This window comes from Halyomorpha halys, unplaced genomic scaffold (genome assembly GCF_000696795.3).
Source record: "Halyomorpha halys isolate HHAL.00 unplaced genomic scaffold, Hhal_1.1 Scaffold53.1, whole genome shotgun sequence".
Classification (NCBI taxonomy): domain Eukaryota; kingdom Metazoa; phylum Arthropoda; class Insecta; order Hemiptera; family Pentatomidae; genus Halyomorpha; species Halyomorpha halys.
Genome location: NW_027109243.1, coordinates 1,008,951 through 1,028,758, shown reverse-complemented (window position 1 = coordinate 1,028,758; position 19,808 = coordinate 1,008,951). Strand labels below are relative to the sequence as shown.

At 28.1% G+C, this 19,808-nt stretch overlaps 1 long non-coding RNA gene across 1 annotated transcript in view; it reads left to right on the top strand.

The window, feature by feature from the left end:
- LOC106692073 (uncharacterized) overlaps positions 1 to 18,697 on the top strand; it is a 32,209-nt gene extending 13,512 nt beyond the window's left edge. The window contains exons 3-4 of the long non-coding RNA XR_001344907.2: positions 9,729 to 9,805; positions 18,459 to 18,697. This is a non-coding gene — a long non-coding RNA (uncharacterized lncRNA). The remainder of the gene's footprint in view (positions 1 to 9,728; positions 9,806 to 18,458) is intronic.
- The last annotated feature ends 1,111 nt before the right edge of the window (positions 18,698 to 19,808 follow it).

The window sequence follows — 19,808 nt, the reverse complement described above, 5'->3', positions numbered from 1 at the left end:
AACTATATTTTTATTTTATCCTCTTTAGTTGTTAAGATGAGAAAGTTATTTAGTACGCCCCTGGGTTAAAGCTAAAACAGTTTAATAAAAATATATTATAACCCTACCTTGGTGAGAAATGGACGAAGTATTCTTTACTTTGCATGTGCAGAATTATATTCTTATTCTTTTCATTTCGGCGTTTTATGATTCATAGTTCTGTTTAAAATAAAGTAAAAAATATTAGTACAAGAATGTTTACTCCAATTATAGGATTGACCTCGAAATATACAATCTAGTACTGTACTACCGTGGGGACCTTTCAGAGGGAATACAATAAACAGTGTGTTCTGTTGTGGGATAATTGCTTTTCTGGAATTTCTCATAGACCGTATTTTTTGTTTGCCATGCCCAAAGCACGTGTACACAATGAACTGAATTATATTCAACAAGAAAAACAACTATTCGTTTTTAATAATTTTCATTCTAGTTCCAAGAATGCATTCTGGTGTGAGAATAGTGTACTTGTTTAATTTCCTATAGACTTATTTATTTGCCCTGACGAAAGCCAATTGATTGAATAAACAATTATATGGAATAAAACAATAACTAAAAATATTATGCCGTAAATAATTTTTCAAAACATTCACAGTAATATATAATAATAATATACTATATTAAAATAACTTTGTGTTGACTTTTGCTATACCTCATTGGATTACTGGGCCGTATTATCTATTTTTATGTATTTATTTGTATGTTTGTGTGTTCAACCTTAAATAATTTAGAGCTTATCTCTACATGTTTTATGGTTCCAAATTTGTTGACTTATAATTTTAATCAATTTGACTAAATTATTTACACAACTCACTTGAGAGTTTCAACAGGAAAGTGTTATTTGGTTTAAATACATTTATTTGAAGGATTCAAATTTTAATAACAATAATAAAATAAAAATAAAAATCTTAACCATTTCAACTTGTTCCAATATTAGTTTGTTAAAGAAATAATAAACTAATAGTTTAAAAAAAAAAAATAGTTTTATTTATTCCTTATAAGCAACTTCACTGTGGTGCTTTGCCGTAGAGTGTGGTGGGGAGGGGGCGATAGTGTGGAGGCGATATGTCCGACGTTTAGTGGGTCTGTCTTTCTTTAGTCGGCGGTCATTGGTTACAGTTCGTTCGGTAAGTACCCACTCAATGTTCATAAATCCTTTTCTATCTGTATCTTCTATCTTTTCTGTATTCTTTTATATGTATTATATACTGTAATATATAATATAATATATCCAACGTAATAAATTATAATATTATACACACAATATTTAGTTGTGGGATAATTCTGCTTTTTTAATTTAATTTTTTTGAAAGCAACATTTAGTCTATTAGAGATTGTTTCAACTCGATAAGAAGATGGGTATAAGACTGTATTATCGACAAACAGGTATATTTAACATTTAAATTTATTATTTTCTGATGGTCATTTATGAATAAATTGAATAATATTGTACTTATACTATATCCTTGGGGGTGACCGACAGTGGTGTGTTATATTATTACGGGAGGGATGTTATATTATTGAAGAATCTATTAGATAAAAATGGATGGGTGATTAATATCAGATAAGCTTATCTTTGATTAGATGAATAATCATAAACTTACTCATTTATATTTTGATTAAATATTACCTGAAAATAAAAAAATGGTGTCATTTGGACCTGATAATAGGATAAATACCTTCTAGAATATATATCCCAAAAATACAAGTCAATTATTTTTTAAATTTATGCATTTTTTTTTACTTTATCTCTTGAGTTTAAACTATTCTCTAATTTTAATTTGTTTAAACTATTAAACAATTCTCAAAATTCTTGTCTTATCTAACTTTATTATATACTGTAATATATAATATAGTATATTCCAAAGAATAAACTTTATTATTAAATATTTATACCACATGCTGTATACTACTATTTAGTTTAAAAACTTTCACTATACCTCATTGGATTAATTAATCTATTTTTATATATTTATTTGTTTGTTCGTGTGCCCAAGGAAGACCATTAAGAATTATAGCTTATCTTTATATACTTTATGGTTCCATAGTCGTGGGCGTACAAATATATTTATTTGTTGACTTACTAATTTTACTCGATATAACTAAATTTTGTGTCCGCTCACTCTGAGAGTTTGGCAAAGTTTTATTTGTTTTAAATATATATGAATTTATCTTTACAATTCGAATTTAAATAACAATAATAAAATAAAAATAAAAATCTTAACCTTTTCTTCTTGTTCCATAATTAATTTGTTTAATAAATAATAAACTTATTAATTTATATAAAAAAAAGTATTTTAATTATTTTCTTATATTCAAGAAAAGCCATTAAGAATTATAGCTTATCTTTATATACTTTATGGTTCCATAGTCGTTGACGTACTAATTTTAATTATTTTCACTAAATTTTTAACCACGCTATATTTTTTTCGTTTGGAAAAGATTTTGCAAATATATTTCTGTTTATCGTGAGGATTAGAATTGCAATAACAATAATTAAATAAAAATAAAAATCATAACCTTTTCTTCATCATAACATGTTCCAATATTAGCTTGTTTAAGAAATAATAAACTAAAAGTTTTTTAAAAAAAAAATAGTTTTAATTTATTCCTAGCATTATAAGCAACTTCACAGTGGTGCTTTGCCGTAGAGTGTGGTGGGGAGGGGGCGATAGTGTGGAGGGGATATGTCTGACGTTTAGTGGGTCTGTCTTTCTTTAGTCGGTCGTGATTGGTTGCAGTTCGTTCGGTAAGCACCTCCTCATTTCTCATAATTCCTTTCCTATCATACTACATTATTTTATGATATGTATTATACACTGTAATATATAATATAATATATGTAACACAATGAACTATAGTACACATAATAGTTTTGCACAATAGTTAGTTGGGGGATAGGTTTGCTTTTTTAATTTAATTTTTTTTAAAAGCAACTTTTAGTCTATTAGAGATTGTGACAATTCGATAAGAATAGGGGTAAAACATTGTTTTATCGGCTAATAGGGCTGTTTAACATTTATATTTTTTATTTTCTGGTAGTCATTTATGAATAAATTGAATAATATTGTACCTAATACTGAATCCTTGTGGGTGACCGACAATGGTGTGTTATATTATTACGTGGGCCAGTTATATTATTGACTGAAGAATCTATTTGATAAAAATGGTTGGGTGATTAATATCAAATCAGCTTAACTCTAATTAGATGAATAATCATACACTTACTCATTTATATTTTGATTAAATATTACCTGATAATAACAAAAACTTTGGAGTCATTTGGACCTGATAATAGGATCAATACCTTCTAGAATATACATGCCAAAAATACCTGTCAATTATTGTTTAAATTTATACATTTTTTTTACTTTATCTCTTGAGTTTAAACTTGATAAAACACTCAATTAACAATTATTTTTGTTAATTTTCAGCATATTGTGTTACTAATCTGCTGTTTTTCTGGTCTGCAATCCTGCTCTCAGTACTTCAGGTTTCTTCACGTCAAAGAGTGAGTCAAAAATGATTTATAATTTATAATAAAATATGTTTTCCAGTCGATAAGAATTATAATTGATATTATTTTTAATCCTGGAATGTTTGTGTTGGAAGTTACTTAGATATTTTTCCATTCTATTTAATTTTAACTTATTTCTAAACTAAAAGTATTTTTAATACACCAATTTTTTAAGAATGTTTTTTCAAGACCAAAAAAATATTTTTTTCTATCATGTTACATCTTCTAGGATTCTCTTACATTTCTACTGTTAATCGATACTTGAATTGAACTTTTTGTCTACCGAAATTATATTATTAATTTTAATCATAGTAGCCAATTAGTTGTTTAGAAAGTATTTATTTATTCTTTATATTTATTACTTGTTATATTATTCGAAGATAGTGTCGACATGGCTGCCTAATGGACGATTTCTGTTGAGTAATTATTATAGATAAATCTATTTGTACGGGGCATTCTCCAAAATAAACTATAAATTACCTATTTTTATCTTATCATAAGGGAAATGTTATATTAAAAAAAAAAAAGTTACTTATCACAACTGCGAAATAAATTTTCAGTAACTCGAAGCTGTACGAGATAGGGACTGGTTCCCTTGCTTCTGTAAGCCAAGAAGTATTTCGTTACTGCTATCTGTTAAATCTTATTATTTCCACTTCAGTTGCAATCATAATATTTTTCTTATTACATTTTTACTGTCTATCATATTACATTTTCTAGGAACCGTTTGTAATTAAATCAGTATTCTAAATTCTCTACATCTGATAACTGTCATTTTCACAACCTTTACACGAGTACGTAATAGCTCTATCACGGCTAACATTTTAGTAAATTTAATCTATTTTAAATTAGGTTCCCTTAGATTTTCTTGTACTATTCGTAATTTTAAAGATATAGTGCTCCAGATGAAAAATATATCTTTTTTAAAGTTTTCAAAACATCCACCATTTTTGTTCTCGCTACATATACTTGGCAGACTCAACAATTTACACTAGTAATTATACATAGTTTCCATTAAAGTAATCAAATATTTGGATGAAACTGCCTTTTTTCTCCTCTTGGGGTCTTGTACTATTAGGAGGATAGGGCTTTGGGTCTCTCTGTCCTGCATTAGCTAATCTCTGCTTATCTTATAATATTGGACCTCTGACAAAAAGTTTTTTTTTTATCCTGTGTTTTTTATTTTATCCACTTTTATTTATAAGGTAAGAAAGTATTTAGTACGTCCCTGGGTTAAAGCTAAAATAGTTTAATAAAAATATGTAATAACGCCATCTTGGTGAGAAATGGACGAAGTATTTGTACTTTGCATGTACAGAATTATATTCTTACTCTTTTCAATTCGGCATTTTATGATTCATAGTTCTGTTTAAAATAACAAATTACATTAAGGCAAGAATGTTTACTTTAATTATAGGAATGACCTCGAAATATACAATCTAGTACTGTACTACCGTGGGGACCTTTCAGAGGGAATACAATAAACAGTGTGTTCTGTTCTGGGATAATTGCTTTTCTGGAATTTCTAGTAGACCGCATTTTTTGCCATGCCGAAAGCACGTGTACACAATGAACTGAATTATATTCAATTAGAAAAACAACGATTCGTTTTTAATAATTTTCATTCTAGTTCAAAGAATGCATTCTGGTGAGAGAATAGTGTACTTGTTTAATTTCCTATAGACTTATTTATTTTCTCTGACGAAAGCCAATTGATTGAATAAACAATTATATGCAATAAAACACTAACTAAAAATATTATGCCGTAAATAATTTTTTATTTTGAAATAAAAACACTGGTGATATCTGTGTAGACAAGAGGTGTTACGGTTGTTATGGTGAAAACAAAACTCGAGCGATATGTTCAGACGAGAGGGTTTCGTTTTTTGGCGACAGTTTTGATTTTGAACACGTATGTTCAGACGAGTGGGTTTTGGTTTTGTGAAGGTGACAGTTTGATTTCGGAACACGTTACGATTGTTCAATGTGAAGTGGTAATAGTTTAAAGGCCCTCTGTCTTTACTGTTTGAACCGAAATAGCACCATATGAGAATTGTTGTCATTTATGTTTTGTTTTTCAAACTTATGGCGTTTTCAGTGCAGTGACGTTTCTTCAGCATGTCCTGGATAAGAGAATAATAATGTAAATATAGTTATTAAGGTTAAGCATTAAGTTAAGGTTAAGTCAACTTATAAGTTTTAATTGTTTTAGTACTTGATAAGAATTCTTTTTTTTTCCCTTTTTCATCCTTTGCCTATAAATTTCTTACTATTATTAAACTTTTGTACATATAGTTCTGCTCTGCTTTCAATTTGTTAATTTACTTGTGTTTTTTTGTTATTGTTCACGGAATACTCCGATAATTCAACAGGTGGGTAGGTAACACCCCTAGGGTTTATGTTATCTACATCTAAAGGTATTCGCCAGTGGTCATAATTCAACAATTGTTTATATAGTGGTATATCTTAGCTATATTGTAGGCACAATGCTTCGGGGTTTTCGTTATTTCCAAAATAAAAAAAATAACGTGGGACCTAAGGATTAATTCTTTATTGTTTTATATTTTTTTCCTTTTGCGATTATATATATATATATTTTATTATTTTCCTTTAACTCACCCCCTTCTCCGCTGAGCGTGGGCAACTATAAACGATAAAAATATAGCTAAGGATAAGTAAAAGTTTGCGGTTATAATGTAAACCTCATTAACAAGAGCCGGGGGGTTAAAGAAGAAAGTATATCGATGTTGAGTTAAGTATGTACTCGGACAAAGAAAAAAAATTCTCTGTCGATTGGTATAAAGGATTTAAGTTCTATATTCATATTCATATTCTATATTGTACAGTATTATAAAATGGTGGCTGTTTCAAAACTTAAAAAAAAATCGTTTTTCTTTCAGAGGTCCATATCTTTGAAATTATCAACAACATTAAAAAACCTAATAGGACATCATTTAAATAAGAGTAAATTTGCTAAAATGTGGGCCCTAATATAACTATTTACGTTCAATATTCCCGAGATACACTTTTTTAAAAAGCAACATTTCATGAAATATATACTGAATAATCAGTAGTTAGTAAATTTATATTGAGAAATTTATATCTCAAAAACCATTCGACGTACAAATATCTATTAACACTCAAATTAAAGCTAATTTAATGTACTATAAAGTAGTTTATTACGTTTATCTTCGTAGCTGTTATTCGACATGATATTCGACAAAATGGATTCACAAAATGTTGATTTGTAGCTGTTCGACAAAAATGTAGACTTATGAAAACATATATATCCCAGGAATCATTCAACGTACAGAGCTTAGCCTGCACTCAAATTAAAGCTAGTTACATTTACTATACAGTAGTTCATATTGTTCATCTTCGCAGGAGTGGTAGTTTTTATGATATTTAACAAAGTAATTTCACAAAATGTTGATATCTAGTTTAGTTATTCTGAATGACTTTTGGGATTTATGAAAAACAATATCTCTGGAATTATTATTAGACGGACAAATTTCTCTCAGCACTCAAATCAAAGTTAGTATAATGTGCTATAAATTTCTAACTATAAAGTAGTTAATTATTACTTTATTTATAACGTTAACACTTTCTTGAGACTGGTTAATATTGTTTAATTAAATAAAATTTTATCCATTTTAGTCTCAAAACATATTTATTCAATATATAAGTCCAACGTTTCAGCCAATTCGGCCATCCTCACGGACAAACAGGTTTTATTACACATATGATTTTTACCAATTAACAATATTATTTATAATTTATCTTACCTTTATAGAATTTTAGTCCAAAACACTTGAAGGCTATTCTGCCCAAGTCAATCCAACAAATTACCCTGTGAGTCATTAAAACATTAGGAAATCAAATATTTATGTTAATAAGCATTTCTTATGTCTTATGTCAGCCTGCACTCCAATTAAAGCTAGTTACATTTACTATACAGTAGTTCATATTGTTCATCTTCGCAGGAGTGGTTGTTTTTATGATATTTGACAAAGTAATTTCACAAAATGTTGATATCTATGTTAGGATTTATGAAAAACAGTATCTCTGGAATTATTAGACGGACAAATTTCTCTCAGCACTCAAATCAAAGTTAGTATAATATGCTATAAAGTAGTTTATTACACATACCATCGAAGGGGTTGTAGTTTTCATTATATTTCCTCAAATAAATTGATTTAGACAAACTTTCATGTACAAAATTGTATAGAACACTAAGCAATTTTTAGTAGAGTATATATGGAAAGCATTTTATCCTTTATTGACTTCTGGGCGTTAAATAGTGATACTGTTTTAGAGGAAACAGCTTTTGGTTTTTGAAAAACGAGAAATCTACTGTATTTTGGTAGGTATCATGGAGGGCCTTTTCAAAAAAAAAAAAATTATAAAAACGTTTTAATGTAAATTTAAAGAACTTTATATTGATTACTAATAGACGCCTATTGGTCTAATAGTTTCCGAAATATGAAACCTTTATCAAGATGACTCAATTTCGGCGAAAGATAATGTTTAAGTCGTGAACAACATTTATTTAATCTTCTCAGGAGTGATAAAAATATCCAATAATTATCACATTTCATTTTGTTTATTGATTATAATTAAATTATGATTAATAATTAGATAAATTAATAATAATAAGGTTGCATTCTTAATAAAATACATAACTAATGAGATGACTGCGTTAAAGATCAAAATGCTGTATTTACAAAAAATATTAATAAAACATAACAAATTATATCAGTATTAAATGTATATAATACAAATACAACCTAAATATGGGGATATAGTGTGTGGAGGGGATATGGGTGTGGAGGGGATATGAGGTGCGGAGGGGATATGGGTGTGGAAGGGATTCGGCGGACGTCTAGTTCTTTCTTTAGTCAGTCCTGGTAGAGTTCGGTTCGTTGCGTAAGTACCTTCTCAATTTTCATACTTCTTATCTTATTTAACAATGTTATATCATCATATATTATGTATATATAATTGTGGCACTGCTTTATTAATTATTATAATTATTTCCTCGACCCCTCCTTGGGAGGGGATATATATGGGAGAATATTACGGTATTATGGTATAGTTAATACCTCATGGTATTAATTTATCTATTTTAATATGTTTATTTGTTTACTCGTGTATTCAAGGATGAGCTATAAATAATTGGAGCTTTTCTCTACATATGTTACGGCTCCAGATTTGTTGACTTACTGATTTTACTCGATTTGACTAAATTTTCTACACCGCTCATTCTGAGAATTTGGGAAAGTTTTATTCGTTTTAAATATATATGAATTTAAATAATAAACTAATTGATTCATAAAAAAAAATATTTTAATTATTTTCTTATAAGAAAATTCACTGGGGTGCGTTGCCGTAGAGTGAGGTGGGGAGGGGGCGATAGTGTGGAGGGGATATGTCTGACGTTTAGTGGGTCTGTCTTTCTTTAGTCGGCGGTCATTGGTTACAGTTCGTTCGGTAAGTACTTACTCAATGTTCATAATTTCTTTTCTATCGTACTGTATTCTTTTATAATATATATTTTATACCGTAATATATAATATAATACATCCAACGTAATAAATTATAATATTATACGCACAATAATTAGTTGTGGGATAGTTCTGCTTTTTTAATTATATATTTTTGAATGAAAATTTTAGTCTATTAGAGATTGTGTCAACTCGATAAGAAGATGGGTATAACACTGTATTATCGACAAACAGGACTATTTAACATATACATTATTGATTTCCTGGTGGTCATTTATGCATAAATTGAATAATATTGTACTTATACTGAATCCTTGGGAGTAACCGACAGTGCCCATTTTATATTATTACGTGGATGAGTTATATTATAATATCCTGATAATAGGATAAATACCTTCTAGAATATATATGCCAAAAATACAAGTCAATTATAAAGTAAAAAAAAATTATAAATTTAAACAATAATTGACTTGTATTTTTGGCATATATATTCTAGAAGGTATTTATCCTATTATCAGGATATTATAATATAACTCATCCACGTAATAATATAAAATGGGCACTTACTTAACTCGAGAGATAAAGTAAAAAAAAATTATAAATTTAAACAATCTCTCGAGTTTAAACTACTATAAATCACTCAATTAACAATTATTTTTGTTAGTTTTCAGCCTATTGTGTTCCTAATCTGCTGAGTTTCTGGTCTGCAATCCTGCTCTCAGTACTTCAGGTTCCTTCACGTCAAACAGTGAGTCAAAAATGATTTATTATTTATAATAAAATATTTTTTCCAGTCGATAAGAATTAAAATTGATATTATTTTTAATCAGAGAATGTTTGTGTTGGAAGTTACTTAGATATATTTTCTGGTTTTTGAGATATAATTGTTTCTCAAAATAAATTCACTAATTTCTGATTTTTCAGTGCATGTTTTATGAAATGCTGCTTTTTAAAATCTATATCTCGGGATCTATTGAACGTATTAGTAATATTTTAGTAAATTTAATCTATTTTAAATTATGTTCTCTTAGGTTTTCTTGTACTATTCGTAATTTTAAAGATATAGTGCTCCAAATGAAAAATATATCCTTTCTAACGTTTTCGAAACATCCGCCATTTTTATTTTCGCTACATATACTTGGCAGATTCATCAATTTACACTAGCGATTATTCATTATTACTTATTATTTCCTCTTGCAATCATCGCAGCAGCCAACAAACAAAAAATATTTTTCTAATTACATTTTTACTGTCTATCATATTATCTTCTAGGAACCGTTTGTAATTAAATCAGCATTCCAAATTCTGTACATCTGATAACTGTCATTTTCACAACCTTTAGACGAGTACGTAATAGCTCTGTCACGGCTAACATTTTAGTAAATTTAATCTATTTTAAATTATGTTCTCTTAGGTTTTCAAGTGTTGTTCGTAGTTTGAAAGATATAGTGCTCCGAATGAAAAGTATATCTTTTTTAATGTTTTCGAAACATCCACCACTTTTATTCTCGCTACATATACTAGGCAGACTCAACAATTTACACTAGTAATTATACATAGTTTTCATCAAGTAATCAAATATTTGGATGAAACTGATTTTTTCTCCACTTGGGCTCTTGTACTATTAGGAGGGTAGGGCTTCGGTTCTCTCTGCTTATCTCATAATATTGGACCTCTGACAAAAAGTATTTTTTTTATCCTGTGTTTTTATTTTATCCACTTTTGTTTATTAGGTAAGAAAGTATTTAGTACGCCACTGGGTTAAAGCTAAAATAGTTTAATAAAAATATGTAATAACGCCATCTTGGTGAGAAATGGATGAAGTATTTTTACTTTGCATGTGCAGAATTATATTCTTATTCTTTTCAATTCGGCGTTTTATGATTCATAGCTCTGTTTAAAATAACAAATTACATTAAGGCAAGAATGTTTACTTCAATTATAGGAATGACCTCGAAATATACAATCTAGTACTGTACTACCGCGGGGACCTTTCAGAGGGAATACAATAAACAGTGTGTTCTGTTGTGGGATAATTGCTTTTCTGGAATTTCTCATAGACCGCATTTTTTTTTTGCCATGCCGAAAGCACGTGTACACAATGATTTGAATTATATTTAGTAAGAAAAACAACAATGCGTTTTTAAAAATTTTTTCTAGTTCAAAGAATGTCTTCCGGCGTGGGAATAGATTCTTGTTTAATTTCCCATAGACTTTTTGTATTTGCTCTGACGAAAGCCAATTTATTGAATAAACAATTATATGCAATAAACCAATAACAAAAAATAATACGCCTTAAATGATTTTCGAAAACATTCGCCATTATAGCTCTGCTAAACTATTTCAGTTAGGATAGTAAATAGCTGATATTAAAGAGCATTTGGTGTTACATTGAGGTAGCTGGTTTGATCACAATATTTCATAAAGTATATAGTAAAAAGTGGCGCTTCCAGGAGGTCGATATCATCCAAAAGGTATCTATAACACCCCATCCATACTCCTGCCTTTAATGTGTAATGTCTGTTCCGTACGGCTTTAGTTTTTGAGCTTGGCTCTTCACAAATTGTTTATTAAACCATCATTAATATGTTAATATATAATAATACCAGAGATCAGTTCGTCCAATGGTTCCAGAGATATAGTTTATCATTAATTAAACATTTTCTCCAAACATCAAGAAATCAACATTATGTGAATTTATTTTGGAAAACATCATAAAAACTGCTACTTCAACGTAGGTTGTTACGGTTGCCATGGTGAAATAAAAACACTGGGTAGATCTGTGTAGACAAGAGGTGTTACGGTTGTCATGGTGAAAACAAAACACGAGCGATATGTTCAGACGAGGGGGTTTCGTTTTTTTGGTGAAGGCGACAGTTTTGATTTTGGAACACGTATGTTCAGACGAGTGGGTTTTGGTTTTGTGAATGTGACAGTTTGATTTTGGAACACGTTACGATTGTTCAATGTGAAGTGGTAATAGTTTAAAGGCCCTCTGTCTTTACTGTTTGAGCCGGAATATCCCCATATGAGAAATGTTGTCATATATGTTTTGTTTTTCAAAATTATGGTGTTTTACTTAAATAGACGGTCATTAACACTAGAAGTGGGTATATAGTGCAGTGCCGTTTCTTCAGCATGTCCTGGGTAAGAGAATAATAATGTAAATATAGTTATTAAGTTTAAGCATTAAGTTAAGGTTAAGTCAACCAATAAGTTTTAATTGTTTTATTAATTGATAAGAATTCTTTTTTTCATTCAAAATTTCATGAGCAAAATTGTATAGTGTTCTATATAGGCAATTTTTCTAGTAGAGTAAATATGGAAAAATCACCATTTTATGGCTGCAATTTGGCAGGTATCATGAAAAATATTTATTTAATCTTTTCAGAAGTAATAAAAATATCTTATAATTATTACATTTCACTTAGTTTATTGGTAATAATTAAATCATGATTAATAATAAGTTAAATTAAGAATAGTTAAGAATAAGGTTACATTCTTATTAAAATACATAACTAATGAGTTGACTGTGTTAAAGATCTGAATGTTGTATTTACCAAAAATATAACAAATTATATCAGTATTAAATGTATGTAATATAAATTATACTTAAATTAGGGGATATAGTGTATGGAGGGATATGGGGTATGGAGGGATATGGGGTGTGGAGGGGATACGTCTCCTAGTTCTTCTTTATAGTCTATCGTCGCTGAATACAGTTCGTTCGGTAAGCGCCTAATCAATTTCCATAATTCTTATCTTATTTAACTATATTATGTTATTATTATATATTATATACCGTAGTATATACTCTAATAATACAGTTATGCTATAATAATATATGTATCGGTATGTATTGAGAACACTGGGCTAATGAGAAATTAAACTTTGTGCTCTGCATTGTTTCGGACATTACCTATGAGCAAATCTATGCCACTCTTTCGCGAAAACGTTATGTGATAATAAAGGGCGTGTCAAGGACTAAAACTAGGAGGGCCTTAGTGAATCAGGTTGTGGCATTTCAGAACGGAAAAGAAAATGTTAAGAGAATTATATATAATTGTTGCAGTGCTTTATAAATTATTACAATTATTACCTTGAAAAAAAAATCTCATTAAATTAATAATTGTTTTCTAACTTCTAAGGGGGAAATTCCCCCCTCCTGCCCGACTCTGGATTTGCCCATGGTGATAATCCTTGTTTCTTATTTTTTTATTGGCATAATAGTTTGTTTTTTTATGTGAAACTCCATTATTTTAGGAGAATCGATAGATTCAGTAACTTGTAGAATCAATCCTTTTATTGCAATTTTTATGGTGCTTGACCGTAAGGTGTGGAGGGGATAGAGTGGTGGTATGGAGGGGATATGGGGTGCGGAGGGGATATGGGTGTGGAAGGGATTCGGCGGACGGCGGAAAGATTGCATCTTTTTTGGTTTTTTTTTGGCATAATAGTTTGTTTCTTTTACAGGTTTGTCTATTAATTCACTGGTAAAATATAAAGTAAAATAATCTATTGGTTCTTTTATATTACTCGACATTTGTGGTATCATGATATGTAAAACTCGAATATTTTAGAAGAATCGATAGATTCAGTAACTTGTAGATTCAATCCTTTTATTGCAATTTATTATGGTGCTTGGTCGTAAAGTGTGGAGGGGATAGATCGATGCTATGGAGGGGATATGGGGTGCGGAGGGGATATGGGGTGAAGAGGGGATGTAGGTGTGGAAGGGATTCGGCGGACGTCTTCTAGTTCTTTCTTTAGTCAGTCCTGGTAGAGTTCTGTTCGTTCCGTAAGTACCTTCTCAATTTTCATACTTTATATTTAACAATGTTATATCATCTTATATTATGTATATATAATTGTCGCAGCGGTTTGTTAATTATTATAATTACATCCTTGATCCCTCCTTGGGAAGGTATATGGGGTGCGGAGGGGATATATATGGTGGAATATTACATACTATAATAATACACCATATGCTCTAGTAGTACATAATAATATACTATATTATCATTTATTTTAATTGTTAAAAATACTTTGTTTTGACTTTCACTATTCCTCATTGGATTACGTTATCTATTTTAATATATTTATTTGTTGACTAACTAATTTTACTCGATTTAACTAAATTTTGTACACCGCTCACTCTGAGATTTCGGGAAAGTTTTATTTGTTTTTAATATGTATTAATTTATCTTTAGCATTCGAATTTAAATAACAATAATAAAATAAAAATAAAAATCTTAACCTTTGCACTTTGTTCCATAATTGGCTTGTTTAAGAAATAATAAACTAATTGATTCATAAAAAAAAAATTTAATTATTTTCTTATAAGAAAATTCACTGTGGTGCTTTGCCGTAGAGTGTGGTGGGGTGGGGCATAGTGCGGAGGGGATATATCTGACGTTTAGTGGGTCTGTCTTTCTTTAGTCGGCGGTCATTGGTTACAGTTCGTTCGGTAAGTACCTACTCAATGTTCATAATTTCTTTTCTATGGTACTGTATTCTTTTATAATATTTATTTTATACTGTAATATATAATATAAGATATCCAACGCAATACATTATAATATTATACTCACAATAGTTAGTAGTGGGATAGTTTTGCTTTTTTAAGTATATATTTTTGAATGCAAATTTTAGTATATTAGTGATTGTGTCAACTCGATAAGAATACCCATCTTCAACACTGTATTGTCGACAAACAGGTCTATTTAATATTTAAATTTATTATTTTCTGATGTTCATTTATGAATAAATTGAATAATATTGTACTTATACTGAATCCTTGCAGATGACCGACAATGGTGTGTTATATTATTACGGGAGGGAGGTTATTTTATTGACTGAAGAATCTATGAAAATAAAAATGTTTGGGTGATTAATATCAGATAAGCTTATCTTTAATTAGATGAACAAACATAGACTTACTCATTTTTATTTTCTTTAAATATTACCTGAAAAAAAAAATGGTGTCATTTGGACCTGATAATAGGATAAATACCTTCTAGAATATATATGCCTAAAATACAAGTCAATTATTGTTTAAATTTATACATTTTTATTTATTTTATCTCTTTTTATCTTGCGTTTTTATGTTATCCATTTATAAAGTGAGAGGGTTGTTTAGTGCGCCTCTGGGTTAAGGCAAAAATACACAGAACAAAACAGTTTAAAAAAAAACAGTTTAATAAAAATATGTAATAACGCCATCTTGCTGAGAAATGGACGAAGTATTTTTACTTTGCATGTGCAGAATTATATTCTTACTCTTTTCAATTCGGTGTTTTATGATTCATAGTCCTGTTTAAAATTTTAAAAAATAACAAATTACATTAAGGCATGAATGTTTACTTCAATAATAGGAATGACCTCGAAATATACAATCTAGTACTGTACTACCGTGGGGACCTTCAGAGGGAATACAATAAACAGTGTGTTCTGTTGTGGGATAATTGCTTTTCTGGAATTTCTCATAGACCGCATTTTTTGCCATGCCGAAAGCACGTGTACACAATGAACTGAATTATATTCAACAAGAAAAACAACGATTCGTTTTTAATAATTTTCCTTCTAGTTCAAACAATTTATTCTGGTTTGAGAATAATGTACTTGTTTAATTTCCTATAGAATTTATTTATTTGCTCTGACGAAAGCCAATTTATTGAATAAACAATTATATAGAATAAAACAATAACTAAAAATAATACGCCTTAAATAATTTCCCTTCTGGTTTATATTTTATTATATCTGTTGAAATATCTTAGAAACGACAAGAATTGTCCGTTGGCCTGAGTTGTCCGCTGATAAAGTAAATTACTTCTAAAATGAATATTTACGTGCAAATATCAAAACAACCTTATTAATTTATTATAAATTTATTTATAATTTTGTATTTTATTATATTATAATTTATATTGGTGAAATTTAATTGCAAGATATGTATACGATGGTGCTATGTTCATTTATACTAAGTCTACTAATAATACAATCTAACATTCTCTCTTTTAGGAAAATTACAACTTTTCAAGTAATCTTTCTAAAAGAGAGAACCTTAAATTGTATTTTTCCTAAAGTTAGTGTGGAAATGTACTTAGCATCACTGTGAAGTCAATAATCGATATTTAAAATCTGCTATTAAATTAAACTTAAAAAAAATCAGAAGTTATCTATTATTATGTATTTATTTGTATGTTCGTGTGTATAATTTAATACATTGTATTGTACATTGTATAATTTAATACATAATTTTAATCAATTTGACTAAATATTTTCACCGCTCACTCCGAGAGTTTGGGAAAGTGTATTTGCTTTAAATACATTTGAATTTATCTTAAGAATTCAAATTTTAATAACAATAACTCTAGTCGGCGGTCATTGGATACAGTTCGTTCGGTATGTACCTACTCAATTCTCAAAATCCTGTCTTATCTAACTCTATTATTATATACTGTAATATATAATATAGTATAATAGTATATTCCATAGAATAAACTTTCAAAAAGATCTCTCCTTGGGAAGGGATATGGGGTAGTAATACAGTCTAGTAAAACATAATAAGATACTATATTATCATTTATTTTAATTTTTAAAAATACTTTGTTTTGACTTTCACTATTCCTCATTTATTTTAATATATTTATTTGTTGACTTACTAATTTTACTCGATTTAACTAAATTTTGTACACCGCTCACTCTGAGAGTTTGGCAAAGTTCTATTTGTTTTAAATATATATGAATTTATCTTTACAATTCGATTTTAAATAACAATAATAAAATTAAAATAAAAATCTTAACCTTTTCTTCTTGTTCCATAATTAACTTGTTTTATAAATAATATACATATTAATTTATATAAAAAAAAGTATTTTAATTATTTTCTTATATTCAAGAAAGGCCGTTAAGAATTATAACTTATCTTTATATACTTCATGGTTCCATAGTCGTTGACGTACTAATTTTAATTATTTTCACTAAATTTTTTACCACGCTATATTTTTCAAATATATTTGTGTTTATCGCGAGAATTCGAATTGCAATAACAATAATTAAATTAAAATAAAAATCATAACCTTTTCTTAATGTTCCAATATTAGCTTGTTTAAGAAATATTACACTAATTGATTTAAAAAAAAAAAATAGTTTTAATTTATTCCTTATAAGCAATTCATTGTGGTGCTTTGTCGTAGAGTGTGGTGGGGAGGGGGGGATAGTGTGGAGGGGATATGTCTGACGTTTGGTGGGTCTGGCTGTCTTTAGTCGGCCGTCATTGGATACAGTTCGTTCGGTAAGCACCTCCTCATTTCTCATAATTTCTTTCCTATCATACTACATTGTTTTATAATATGTATTATATACTGTAATATATAATATATATACAACAGAATAAACTATAATATAATATGTACAATATAATGTATTTAGTTCAATTATGCAAATAACCTTTATTATACCTAATTGGGTTACTGAATTATGTTATATTTTTTTATCTATTTATTCGTTAGCTCGTGTTTTCAACCTGGTGTTGGAAGAACCATAAATAATTATAGCTTATCTAAAAAAAAAAATCATTTTTTTTTTTCATGTAATCATCTACGCTGTCTTTATTCAGTTCTGAAAGTATCTTAGATATTATTTTGTAATATGAATCATCATCATCATCATCATCAGAGGCACTACAGCCCGGGACTGGTCTTATCCACATCAATACACCTACATTTTCCCTCTTATTCCTCTTGTTGCCGGAGATATAAATAGTTCTTAACAATTTTGAGAAATTTCTTCTGGAATATTTGTGTTTTTTTACGTTAGTTAAATTAGAAAAGCTCTATGTGGGACTGTAATATGTTATGATAGACCAAAGTAGTGCTTTATAGAGTATCAATTTATTTCTGAACGATAGTTCTGATTTTTTATTAAAATATACATTGAAAGCTACTTTTTCTTTATTAGATTTTATTTTAATTCGATAAGAAGAGAGGTAAAACACTTTAGTAACGACAAACAAGGCTATTTAACATTTACGTTTTTTACTTTCAGCCTGTTATATTATTACGGAAGGGAGATTATATTATTGACTGAAGGGAGATTATATTATTGACTGAAGGATCTATTAGATAAAAATGATTGGCTGATTAATATCAGATAAGCTTATCTCTAATTAGATGAATAATCATAAACTTAATCATTTATATTTTGATTAAATATTACCTGAATAAAAAAATGGAGTCATTTCCAGCTCTTAATAAGAAGCAATTCCTACACAATACCTTTTAGATCATACATGCCAAAAATACAAGTCATTTATTGTTAAACTGTATAGTTTTTTTTTTACTATATCTCTTGAGTTAATATAACACCCACAATTTACAAATATTTTTGTTAATTTTCAGAGTATCGTGTTCCAAAACTGCTGAGTTTCTGGTCTGGAATCCTGCTCTCGCTACTTCAGGGAGCTTCACTTCAAACCGTGAGTCAGAAATGAGTTATTATTTATAATAAAATGTTTTGTTTTTTCCAGTTGAAAAGAATTAAAGTTGATATTATTTTTAATCAGGAAATACCTGTATAGGATATTTTTTTCATATTATTTAATTTTAGATATTTCAAAATTAAAATTATTTTTAATACACCGATTTCTTAAGAATGTTTTTAAAACATTTTATTTTCATTTTTAGTCTACATTAACTTTCAATGTATTATTTAACCTTTTCAGTCCAAAAATGAATACTTTTAAATTATTTATTCCAATATTGTGTTTTAGAAACAAGGCTTATTTTTGAAGAATAATAAGTACCCGAATTTACATGATTTACATTACTTTATAATTTTATTGACACGCCAATTTCTTAAGAATATTTTCTATGCATCTTTATATTTATATTGGTCTACAATAACCTATAAAGTATAATTTCGCCTTTTCAGGTTAGAAATGAATAATTTTACATTATATATTACAATATAGTGTTTTATTTTTTTTAAGGTCGTAAATAACTGAATTTAAATTATAAACATTACTTAATAATATTAAATTAGAATATTTTCTGTTCATCTTTATATTTATATTGGTCTACATTAACCTGCAAAGCATTTTTCAGGTTAGAAATGAATAATTTTAAATTATATATTGCTTTATCTATATGGTATATGATTTTTAGGAATGAGTGTTATTTTATTTTAAACTTGTAAATAACTGAATTTAAATTATTTATATTACACAATAATATTGAATTTAAAATTTTATTTACACGCCAATTTCTTAGGCTATAGGATTATTTCGCTTTTTCAAGTTAGAAATGTATAATTTTGAATTATATATTTCGATATGGTATCTTAGGAATAAGTGAATTTAAATTATTTACGTTACTTTATAATACTAAATTTAAAGTTTTCCTAACATGCCAATTTCTTAAGAATATATTCTATTAATCTTTATTTTTATTTTTAGCTCGCATTATTATTCAAATTATTATTTTATCTTTTTAATCCAAAAATGAATACTTTTAAATTATTTATTGAAATATAGAAACAAATCTTATTTTTTAAAGAATAATAAATGATTGAATTTAAATTATATTAATTGGAGTGTTAATAAAACTAAAAATTTCATTAACACACCAATTCCAAAAGAATATTGTCTATAAAACTTTTATTTTTATTTTTAATCTACATTAACTTAGAAAGTATTATTTTGCTATTTCTGATTAAAAATGAATTATATGATAAATAAATTTTAAATTATA